Genomic DNA, 12,477 nt, shown 5'->3' with positions numbered 1-12,477 from the left:
AACTAACAATCTTTCATATAGTTTAATGCCCTATAACAGATTGTTGTACCAACCAAACTTGAAATTCCCATCCATAATTTGAATTTGAATGATAAACATTGAACTCTTCCTTCCATTCTGTCTTTGTGCATTTCTATCCTCCTGAAAAACTAAATATGATTTTAAAATTTTTATTTATTTTTCTAGACAATTTATGTTTGAAAATAAACAAAAAGACATCCATTTTAGTCCTGTTTATTTAGATTATTATAATCATGCTTGCATCAACTTTCAGTATAGTTTGTGTTCCATATCACTAAATTAACCATTCCTTTATTTTTATAGTTGTATAAAATTTAATTGGATGTATATATCATAATTTATCTAATCAGTTCAACCATCAAATACATTGATCTTGTCACCTATCTTCTGCTACTACAAACTAATGCAGAAAGAAACCTAACCAAATGACTCATTTTAAATTTGTGTAAACGTATCTAAGAGATAAATTTGTAAAATTGGAGTTTGGTGGTTAAAGATTATATGAAATATATGCCCTGGTGGTGCTGAAGCGTACATGGGCTGGCCATATATGGTGGTTCTGTTGAACTTGTCCATATTGGGTTTCACGGTCTAAGTTGATGAGGACAACTGAACAGTTGTCTTCTTCAAGCGGGCATCAGATCTCATTACAAGTGATTGTTTGGAATTGAACTCAGTACCTTTGGAAGAGCAAGCAGTGTTCTTAACCGCTGAGCCATCCGTGTTTAATTTTTGTAGATATTCCCATGTTTCTGTCCTCAAATCCTAAATAACATTCAAATAATGGTTATGCTTTTCACTTATAACTGATTAATAGATTAAAGGGATATGTAAATGTTACAATTTATACTTTATGTGCTATAAGTTATGTTCAAAACCTTTTTACATATATTAAAAACTTAAGTTTTTGTACACTGTGCAATAAGGTATCCATATTATTAACCTTTGTCATGTATTGATACTGACTTTTTGATATAAATTCCAAATAGTTTTTCAATTTAAGTTTTAATTTTGTTTGTTGTATCTCTTCTTTTGAACATTTTTATATAAAAATACATCAATATTTTATAGGCTACCTTCTTTTATTTTCTCTCTATGTATCTGTTTCTCTCTCTCTCTCTCTCTCTTTGTGGGGGAGAGAGAGAGAGAGAGAGAGAGAGAGAGAGAGAGAGTTTGTTCATGTTTTGTGAGTACATTGTAGCATGAATTTTAATTGGTCTTAATAATAAAAACTCAGAGTCAACTATCTGGGTAAAAGCTGAAGGATCAGAGAAGCAGAACAGCCAGCCACTAGAGTTCTTACGTCTACCAATGCTTAGATCAAAGGGACGATCCTGTCCTCAGACTGCAGCCTCAGATTGAATGCTTCAGACTGCTGCCTCAGACTGTTGCCTCAGATTGCACTGAGCTCCTGTCTCCTCCCTCCTTATATTCCTCTCCGTACCCAACCATATCACTCCTGTCTCCACCTCCCTAGTGCTAGGATTAAAGGCATGAGATCCCAAGTGCAATTATTACCTTTGTGTGAGCTCTGTTTCACTTTTATACAGATTCTAGCTTTTGTAGCCCAGATTGGCCTTGAACTAACAGATCCTTCTGCCTCTATCTCCCAAATCCTGGGATTAAAGGTGTGTGCCCCCTGGCCTCTAGTGGCTTAGCTCTGCACTCTGATCTTCAGGCAAGCTTTATTTGTTAAAACACAAAATATCACCATGGTGTCTATGCATACTTGTGTGCCTGCATGTTGAGACCAGGGGTCAGCCTCAGAGGTCTTTTCTTAGGAGCTGCCTACACTGTTCGGTGAGGCAGCGTCTCTCACTGGGACCTAGAGCTCACCAATTAGCATAGACTAGCTAGTCAGTAGGCCCCAGATACCTGCTCATCTCTGCTCCCCCGGCTGGAATTATCAAAACCTGCCATAACATCCAGCTTTTGATATGCGTTCTAGGGACCCAGAATTCTGGGGACCTGACTCAGGTCCTCATGCTTGTGCAGCAATCACTTTACAGACTGAGCCATCTCCAGGCCTTTTCTCCTTTCTTCTGCACAAGGGTTTAAGTAATCGTTGAGATTACTTATTCTTTAAAGTTTAAGTAACATTTCTCTATTATAACAATTGCTTCATGTATTCTTTATTTTGCATAATTATACTCTCTCCTTAAAGAAATTTATCTTCATTATGGACATTTTTGTTTGGCCTTAATAATGTTTTACTCTTACTTATTTTTAACTTTTAATTTCTGCTTTTATTTTTATTAATTACTTCTGTTTTCCTTTTCCTTTATTTTTCCTTTTCAGTTTTTTAGGTATGTACTTAATTCTTTTATTTTCATTGTTTATTAAACATTTCTATAAGTTTAGTGCTAAATTTTCCTTTGAATTTCACACTAAATATGCCACACTTATTTTATTTCATTAAAATTCATTTTGTGCAATATTCTAGTTCTTTTTTCTTTTATTGAAAATAGATTATTTTCATACAATATATCCTGAATATAGTTTCCCTTCACTCTACCTCTCAAAGGCAGCCAGAGCTCTGTGAGTTTGAGGCCAGCCTGGTCTACCTTTTTTTTTTTTTTGTCTCTGTAAGATTTTAATGCTCAGTTTTCACAAACACATGTTTCTATCCAATTTTATGACGTACAGTAAAATGCACTAGTCTTTAAAAACGGGCATTATCCAACTATCCTTCATGTTCTCTTCCAATCGTTCAAAATTCATCACCGGTCGTTTTTATCTCAGTAATACTCTACTTACTGTATTTACATTTGAATTCCATGTCATAAGAATAAATGAAATCCATGATATTTTGGTTAACTCAGTGTATTTATAAAATGAAAAGTTCTATCAAAATACTTTTCACTGGGAAAAATAAATAGAACAGACAATGGATCTACTCAAAGCACACATTCACTTTGGTAGACTTCAGTGTAGGACAGTTCATGACAAGCACATTTGCCCTTATTCCCCCAGAGCCGAGCAGCTTCCAAGCTAATGGTTAAATCATTTTTAACAGATTTTATAGTGTTGATATCTGGCTCATTCCACATCATCTTCAGCCAAGCTCTGAGCACTTACAATTCTCTGACTAATGGTTGGAAGCTTGGTCAGAAGCATCTAGAACACTGGTGGTGGAAGAGTCTGCTGTAACACTTGCAGCAGCTGCTGAGGCTGCCCACACACAGCAATCGCATTTGTCAGGTGGTCTACCCCGTTCTCGTAGTCACCTTGTGCTAATAACTCTTCACCAAGTTGTATCTCTTCAAGGAAGAACTTCTGAACAGTTTCAGCATCCTTTAAATCTGGTAACTTTGAAAGCCCAGATCTCTCCTTAGCAAGCTTCTGTTTCTTTCTTCGTTCTCGCAGCCTGTTCTTGAAGTTGGGGTCGCTCCGCCTTTTGCGGTTGAAGTAGATTCAGTAGCCGATGAAGAGGGCGCCGCACAGGCCCGCGGCGATGGCACTGTTGCGGCCCACCATCTTCGCTCGTCCGCTCGCTCGCTCGCTCGGCGGGGGCGTGCGCGGGCCGGGGCCGGGGCCACCGAGGGCCGCCAGGCAGAGCTTCGCTCCGAGGGCTCAGAGCACGCCGGCCCAGCCTGGTCTACTTTTGCGAGTTCTAGGGCAGGCTCCAAAGCTACAGAGAAACCCTGTCTTGAAAAAATGAATTAGAAAAAGGAAAAATCCCTGATAGATATAAAAGCAAAGAGGCTGTTGAGTTCATTTTCTGTTTGTCATTTACTCCTGAGCATGCGGCCTAACTTTAAGAGTAATTTGTTTTCCCAGTGAGACTCCCTCGAAGAAAACTAAATTTTCATTGGCAAATGGTTATCCATTGGAGATAGAGTCTGGATTTGTGTCCAGAAGCAGAGGGACCCCATCTGCTTCCACCCTGTGTAAGCCCTGTGCATGCTGCCTCATTCTCTGAGCTTGTTATGGTCCTAGTGTGCTTAGACGACTTAAACGACCTTGTTCTTTTGGTGTCCTCCAGCCCCTCTGGCTCTTAATACTCTTTTTGCCTCTTCTTTGGCAGGGTTCTCTAAGCCCTGAAGTAGGGATTTGATAGAGACATCACGTTTTAGGTCAAGTGTTCCAAGGTCACTCACTTTCTTCATTGTGTCTGGTTGTGATCTCTGTATTTGTTTCTATCTGCTGTAGGAAGAGACTTCTCTGATGACAGCTGAGCAAGGCACTAATCTATGAGTATAACAGAATATCATTAGGAATCATTTTATTGCTACTTTTTTTTTTAAGACAGTAGTGGTTGGCTTTCCCATAGGTCCCTGGGCTATCTAGTCTTGGATTCTTGGTCACTCAAGTTAAGTCAGATGTAGGTTCCATCTTATGGAGTAGCCCTAAGTCAAATCAGATATTGGTTGGTAACTCCTGTAAGTTTTGTGCCACCACTATACTAGCATATCTTGTAGGCAGGAGATCATTGTAGGTCACAGGGTTTGTAGCTATGCTGTTGTTTGTTTCTCCTTTGGTAAAGAACAAGAGTACCTTTCAAAAAAAAAGAGTACCTTTCAGTATCAAGAACACTAGCCCATAGGGTTCTATGTAGGCACCATCTTGACATCTCTGCGTTCAATGAGTTGTGTAGGTAATATCTTCAATAATGGGGCTTTGTTGACAGTTTATGGAGAGCCAACTATAGTCTTGGGAACAGCCTGAGTTGTTTGGGGTTCCCATGAGACTCCTTTGGCTAACAACTCAATTAGATATAACCCAGTCTCAGTATTGAAAGCATCATGACAAGAGATAGTCAGTTGGGGCTTTGTCTTTCCCATTGTTTGATGATTTCTTTTAGAATGCCTTCATATATGTATGTGTTTTTGGAAGCATCTACTGTATTAGGTTTCCATACTACTCCTCAAATGTCCCTTAATTTTTGCTATCTTTTCCTGCATTCTCTCCCTATCCTCCTCTCTTCTTCTCATCCCCAACTGGTATTCCTGTTCCTGCCCTCCTCATCTATCCAAAACTATCTATTCTACTTCCCTTTTCTAAGAAAAGTATCTGCAGTCCCCGGTTTCTTACTCTTTACCTAACCTCTGTGGTTCTGTGGATTGTAACTTGTTTATCAATTGACTTAACAGCTAATATTCACATATAAGTAAATACATACCATATCTGTCTTTCTGAGTCTGTGTTACCATACCCAAGATGATTTTTTTCTAATTTCATCCATTTACCTACAACTTTCACAATTTCTTTTTTTTTCTTTCTTTTTTGTAGCTGAATTATATAATTCATTGTGTAAATATAGCACGTTTTCTCTCTCAGTTCTTCTGTTGAGGGACATCTAGGTTGTTTTTGATTTCTGGCTATTATTAATAGAGCAACAATGAACATGATTAAGCATCCTTGGGTGTATGTCCAAGAGTGGTATAGCTGGATCTAGAGGTAGATTATTCCCAGTCTCCTGAGAAACTGCTGCACTAATTACCATAGTAGCTGTACAAATTTGCCTTTCCACCACAATGTGTTGTTCCGCTTGCTCCATATCCTCACCAGCATGAGCTGTCCTTTGTTTTATTGGTCTTAGCCATTCTGACAGGTATAAGATGAAAGTTCAAAGTAGTTTTGAACTATTTGAATTTCCCTGATGGTTCAGGATGCTGAGCAGTCATTTTAGTTTCTTCTTTTAGATCTATACTCCATTTTTAATCGAGTTATTTGTTATTGGTGTCCAACTTTTAAAGTTCTTTATATATTTTAGGTATTAGCCCTCTGTTGAATATGTAGTTGTTAAAAATCCCTTCCCATCCTATAGCTAGCCACTTTGTTTGAATGGTGGTGTTCTTTGCTGTACAGAAGCTTTCAAGCATCATGAGGTTCCATTTATTAGTTGTTCTTAGTCCCTGTGCTATTGGTATTCTGTTCAGAAAATATGTTTTCTGTGTCATTAAATTGAAGACTATTCCCCGATATCTCTTCTATCAGGTTCAGTGTACCTGGCCTTGTGTGTGTGTGTGTGTGTGTGTGTGTGTGTGTGCATTATATATAGACATGTGCATTATATATAGATATATTGCATTATATATGGATCTGTTTGCATTTTTGCATTATATATATGGATCTATTTGCATTCTTCTACATAGTCATGAATTTTGATCAGCATTGCTTGTTGAAGAGTCTGTCTTTTTTTCCAGTATGTATATGTGGTCTCTTTCTCAGAAATCAGGTATCGATAGGTGTGTTGACTATGACACTGACTTATGCCTGAGTCTTCAGATCTACTCGATAGATTAGCATGTCTGTTTTTATGCCAGAAGCCTACTATTTTGTGACTACAGCTCTGAAGTACAGTTTGAGATTGCAGCTGACAATACTTATAGCAGTTATTTTATTTTTCAGGGTTGTTTTAGCTATCCTGGGTTTTTTCTGTTCCCATATGAAGCTGAAAATTGTTTTAGGTTTGTGAAGAGCTGTGTTGAAATTTTGATGGAATCGCATTGATTATGTAGATTACTTTTGGCAGGATGGCCATTTTCACTATACTAATTCTACCAATCCATGAGCATGGGAGATCTTTCCATCTTCTGATGTCTTCTTTGATTTCTTCATTTAATGTCTTAAGGTTTTTACCATACAAGTCTTTCACTTGTTTGCTTAGAGGTACGCCAAGATATTTGAGGCTATTGTGAAAGGTGTTATTTCCCTGATTTCTTTCCCAATTCACTTGTTATTGAAATGTAGGAAGACTATTGATTTTTGTAAATTAATTTTGTATCAGCTACTTTGCTGAAAATGTTTATCAGCTGCAGGAGTTTCCAGGTAGAGTTTTTATGGTCACTTATGTATACTGTAATATCATCTGCAAATAAAGATATGTTGCTTTCTTCCATTACAATTTGTACCTTCTTAAAATCCCCATTAGTTGTCATATTGATCTACCTTAGTAGTAATATAGTACTGCAAGTACTATATTAAATAGGTATGGAGAGAGTAGACACTCTTGTCTTGTTCTGATTTTTGTGAAATTGCTTTGAGTTTCTCTCCATTTAAGTGGATGTTGGATGTGGGCTTGCTGTATTATGTTTGGTTGCTTTTATTATTTTGAGGTATGATCCTTATATCACTGATCTCTCCAAGATTTTTGCCCTGAAGAGGTATTAGATTATGTCAAAGACCTTTGCTGCATCTAGTGAGATGATCATTTTTTTTCTTTCAAATTGTTCATATGATGTATTACATTTGTCAATTTACAAATGTTGAACCATCCCTGCATCTCTGGGATGAAGCCTGCTTGATTGTGGTGCATAATCTTTTTCTTGTGTTGCTGAATTCAGTTTGGAAATAAACCAAATTTTATAAATTATATATAATATATATAATTTTATTATATGAAATGTCTCATTTTCTCCATCTATTGCAATTGAATCCTTTGCTAGATATATTAGTCTGGACTATCATCTGTTGTCTCTTAGAGTAGTTTGTAGAACATCTGTCCAGGCCCTTCTATATTTTAGAGTCTCCATTGAGAAGTCAGGTGTTATTTGAGTACAACTGTCTTCATATGTGACTTTTCTTTTTCCTTTGCAGCTTTTAGTATTCTTTCTTTGTTTTGTATGTTTAGTGTTTTGATTACGGGGTGGGGGAATTTCTCTTCTGGTGTTCTGTAAGCTTGTGCCTTGATAAGCATCTTCTTTAGGTTAGGGAAATTTTTCTTCTACGATATTGTTAAAAATATTTTCTGTGTTTTGACCTGGGTTTCTTCTCCTTCCTCTATTCTGATTACTCTTAGATTAGGGCTTTTCATAGTGTTCCAGATTTCCTAGATTTTTTTGTTCCAGTTTTTTAGACGTAACATCTTCTTTGATTGGACTGTCCATCTCTTCTATCATGTCTTCTGTATCTGAGATTCTCTCTTCAATCTCTTGTATTCTGTTGGTGAGGCTTGTCTCCAAGGTTCCTGTTCACATTCCTAAATCTTTCATTTCCAGACCTCACTTTTGTTTCTCTTTATTGAGTCTCTCTCTCTCTCTCTCTCTCTCTCTCTCTCTCTCTCTCTCTCTCTCTCTCTGCTTTCAGGTCTTGAACTGTTTTATTAATTTCCTCCCACTGTTTTTTTGTGTTTTTTTAGATTTGTTTAAGTGATTTATTCATTTCCTAAGGACATCTATCATACTTACAAAGGCTGTTTTCAGGTTTAAGGTCTTTGTCTTGTCTTCAGCTATGCTTTAGTACTCAGGGCCTGCTGTGGTGGGTTTGTTGTGCTTTAGTAGAAACATGCTATCCTGGCTATTACTGATTGTATTTTTACACTGGCATTTAGGCATCTGAGTTTGGAGAAATTGTAATTCTGAGTGCTGATATCTGGTTTTGTCTTTGTGGGGTGGGTGTTTTGTTCCTTAGTTTCTGTTGCCCTCTCTGGTTCTTAGGAGAGTGTGGTATTTGTGTGTTGCCTGGTAAAAAATTCTTCCAGGATTCAGATAGGTTCCAGGTGAAATCTATTTCTAGGTATTGAAATCCTACACTTAGGAATGGGGTTGAGTGAGGAGGGGAGCTGACAGGGTCTAAAGAAGGGAAGAGAGCAGGGTTTTCCACCAGGATCTGCTTAGTCCCCTAGAAATGGGCACAGAAATTAGAGAGAGGCCACAGCAGGTGATCTGCTACAGAGCTGGGAATTATTTAAGAGGACTGGATTTGCAAGAATGGAGGGAGAGGTGAATGATCTTCTGGTACTTACCTTCTTAGCCAGCAGGAGGGGCCTTTGGGCTTTCAGGGGATACCTGCTGGGTTTGGAGGCTAGGATAAACAATGAGTATGAGGACAGAAGTTGAAGGAAAGATCTGTGTAATTCACCAGAGATGGGGGCAGAGAAGAGGGGGAGCTCTCCTAAAGGGCTGGGGATAAGACTGGGCATTGGACTTGGAGGAGAAGAGGGGGAAGTAAAAATCTTAGGTTAACCTATGTGCTTCCCTGAATGGAGCGGGAATTTTTCCTTTTCCTTTTTCTTTTGTTTTTGACCCAAGTTACTTTAAATGAACTTAGAGCATCAGTAGTAGTGGTGTTACTATATGGCTCATGTTCCTATTTATATTCTGCTTACTTGACCTACCAAGAACTGAAAATCAGTAAATTAAAATATTGTATAGCAATATATTTGTTGCTTTTCTTTCTATCTGCTGTGTTTTTATTTCCCAGGGTATTTTTTTACTTATTATGTCATTTTTATATGTTGATATTTGGAAAGCTTATCCATTTAAAGTATAACTTTTACCAGTCAGTATTTTTTTTGCTTTACATGTTAGGTTCTTTCTATAAGTTTTACCTATAATACCATATTTACCTATAATACCATAACTCAAGTTTTTCTAATTTCAATTTTAGAATATCTTAACCCTAACTCTTCTGGCTAAACATTTTTAGATTATAGTACATAAGTTTCAGAGATTACACATTTTAAAATATCAGCCAGACTCATTTAACAAGTAAATATACCATGTAAAACTCCCAATTGAAAGCATAATGTGTATAACCTTCTCCCTGATCTCCACAACAGCCCTACTGCTCTCCTATCTCTGTGTATTATCACTTGTGTGTGTTTACTACCATAAATCAGAATTGTGATGCTTTCTTATAAATAAAATCTTATGATGTTTACTTTTCTTATCTCTCCTCTCTTCCCTCCTTCCCTCTCTGTGTGTATCCTATCCATCTCTGTTACAACATATTTTTGCTATGTAATATCTCATTATATGAATATGCCTCAATTTAATGTTGCATAACATTTGGTGATTTAGGGCTTTTATAAATGAGCTGATATGACTATATTCTACATTTTTAATAAAATATCTACTGATTTCTGTTGCATATGTATCTAGAAGTAGAACTGGGGGAATGTCAGTCATGCAAATGTGCAGATTTAGCAAATATACTACCAAAGAGTTTTTTAAAGTAGTTGTACCAATTACTTCCACTTAAAGTGCTCAAAGGTCCATTCTTTCATATACTTCCTGATATTCAATTTAGGGCCATTAATTGTAAAATTATAGTTGTTTTGAAGTGCATTGTTGTCTTATCACATTGTAGGGTTAAATTGGATTGCACATCTCTAATGTCTGATGACTTTAACGAGTTTTAAATGTACTTACTATTTATCCTCTTTTATAGGATATTTAATTCTTTTCCACATTGCAATTAGTTCACCAACTTTTTCATATTAATTTCTTTATTGAATGTGTGTATGTGTGGGGGTGCCGGACAGAAGTCTTTTGCTGCATATACATAGTACAGAATATCTTGTTCATTCTCTGTGGCTTTCTCTTTATTTTCTTTTTTTAATTGATTTTTATTGAGCTCTACATTTTTCTCAGCTCCCCTTCCTGATACTCCCCTCCTCTCCAACCCTCCCTCAAGGTCCCCATGCTCCCAATTTACTCAGGAGATCTTGTCTTTTTCTACTTCCCATAGATTAGATCTATGTATGTCTCTCTTAGGGTCCTCATTGTTGTCTAAGTTGTCACACTGGGATTGTGATCTGTGGGATGGTTTTCTTTGCTTTATGTTTAGAAAACACTTATAAGTGAGTACATGTGATAATTGTCTTTCTGGATCTGGTTTACCTCACTCAGAATGATGTTCTAGTTCCATCCATTTGCCTGCAAAATTCAAGATGCCGTTATTTTTTTCTGCTGTGTAGTACTCCATTGTGTAAATGTACCACATTTTCCTTATCCTTTCTTCGGTTGAGGGGCATATAGGTTGTTTCCAGGTTCTGGCTATGACAAACAATGCTGCTATGAACATAATTGAGCATGTGTCCTTGTGGCACGATTGAAAGTCAGTGCTAGTTCTAATGTAGTTCAATTTGACAATGCTTTATTTTATTTGAGTGCTTTATGATGTTGTGTTTAAAGGAAATCTTTGCCCACTCCATAATCATGAAGTAACTTTTGATACTATCATCTAGAATTTTATTATTTTATATTTCATATTTAACTTCCATTTGGAATTTTTTCTGTATATGAGGAAAGAACTGTTTAGCTATCCAATAGATAAGTGAGATTTATTTGGAATCTTTCGTTCACTACACAAAAGTGGAGATTTGACTGTAAATCAGTGGACTTTTCCTGTGGTGCATGTGTGTGTATGTGTGTATAGGCTATATCTTCCATCCTAAATACAGTTTATACCACTTTTTCAAACCACACTGTTTTAATTAATATAGCTTCATAAATATTGTTGACAGTGTAGTTTCTCTGACTTTTTTGGCTTTTTCAAAATTATTTTATATATTCTAGTTTTTGTAACTTACTACAACATAAACATGTTTACATTGTTATTACAATTTCACTAGTTATCAGGAATAATTCACATGCTTAATAATATTGAATTTCCTCTTTGTGTGTGGGTTCTTTATCTCAGTAGTGATTTTTAACTTTCATTGTATAAGTATTGTTCATCTTTCATTAGATTTCTTTTGTATTTTATTTTTCAATTATTATAAATGTCATTTAATTTTCTAGATATTTTGTATAAAATACAAAAATATAATTAATATTTACAAATTGCACTTGCTTCCAACAACTTATTAAATTTACAAATTCTAATTTTATAAATTCTTTTGGATTATCTGCATATTTAATTATATCCACAGTGTAAACAGCATTTCTATTTCTTTTTCTAAAGAAAAATGTTGTTTAAGTCCTCCATAGAGCTACGATGCACAGATGTGATGTTAGTAGCGTCTTTGTTTCTAATCTCAGGGATAAGGACTTAAAATGTTTATGAGATAATTGCTGAAAGGTTTTGGTGAGCACCCTACCTGTATCCCTCTTTATTATTTTATGGGAGATAGGACACCTCTGGAAATTCTGCCACACTGCTGTTCTTAGGGTAACCTAGAGGGGCTTGCATGCAATCAAGTAGATTACTTCAAACCAGGACAATTTTGACTACCTCTGTATTTGTTTCTTGTACATAAAATTATGTATTATGATGGAATTTATTTATCACTTTAGTATTAATAATAGCGATTGAGGGCATCTTCCTAAATGGGATAGATACAGTATTTTCTCTATGAAAATTTTTTAGATTTTTTTCAGTAGTTATTCCCCACAAACAATATCATTGAAGAATCTTAGACCACCCCGCCCCCCCCTCATTAAATCCTCTAAAACAGGTGAAAATATTCAATGTAAGTCTATTGGAATAAGATAAACTAGAACTAAGGAAAACAGTATTCATTTTATACAGTTTTTCTTTGTTCTCAAAGTCTCTTAACCTTTAATAAGTTACAAAAAAAAGAGATGAAGGTTCAGACTATGAAGTATTTCCTTGAGGTAGCAAAAGAGAATGGAATGTAGACTGGGAGTTATAGAATCGTGAGTCAACTGAAATCTCATATTCTCTGTATTCAAGATAGCATAATGTTTTAATATTACTAGTTCACTTACTAAACTATTTAACGACTATTTTCTGTTTCCACGGATAGACATTAGGCTATCCACT

The 12,477-nt window shown here is 36.1% G+C and overlaps 1 protein-coding gene and 1 pseudogene across 10 annotated transcripts in view; one reads left to right on the top strand and one right to left on the bottom strand.

Moving 5' to 3' along the window:
* Nucleotides 1-12,477, top strand: part of Stxbp5l (syntaxin binding protein 5L) — a 242,937-nt gene that overhangs the window by 185,500 nt on the left and 44,960 nt on the right. The gene's annotated exons all lie outside the window — the stretch shown is intronic.
* On the bottom strand, nt 2,587-3,498 carry LOC148122952 (mitochondrial import receptor subunit TOM20 homolog pseudogene; annotated as a pseudogene).

Source organism: Myodes glareolus, chromosome 2 (assembly GCF_982192425.1).
Source record: "Myodes glareolus chromosome 2, mMyoGla1.1, whole genome shotgun sequence".
Taxonomy (NCBI): domain Eukaryota; kingdom Metazoa; phylum Chordata; class Mammalia; order Rodentia; family Cricetidae; genus Myodes; species Myodes glareolus.
This window is presented reverse-complemented; position numbering and strand designations above follow the sequence as displayed.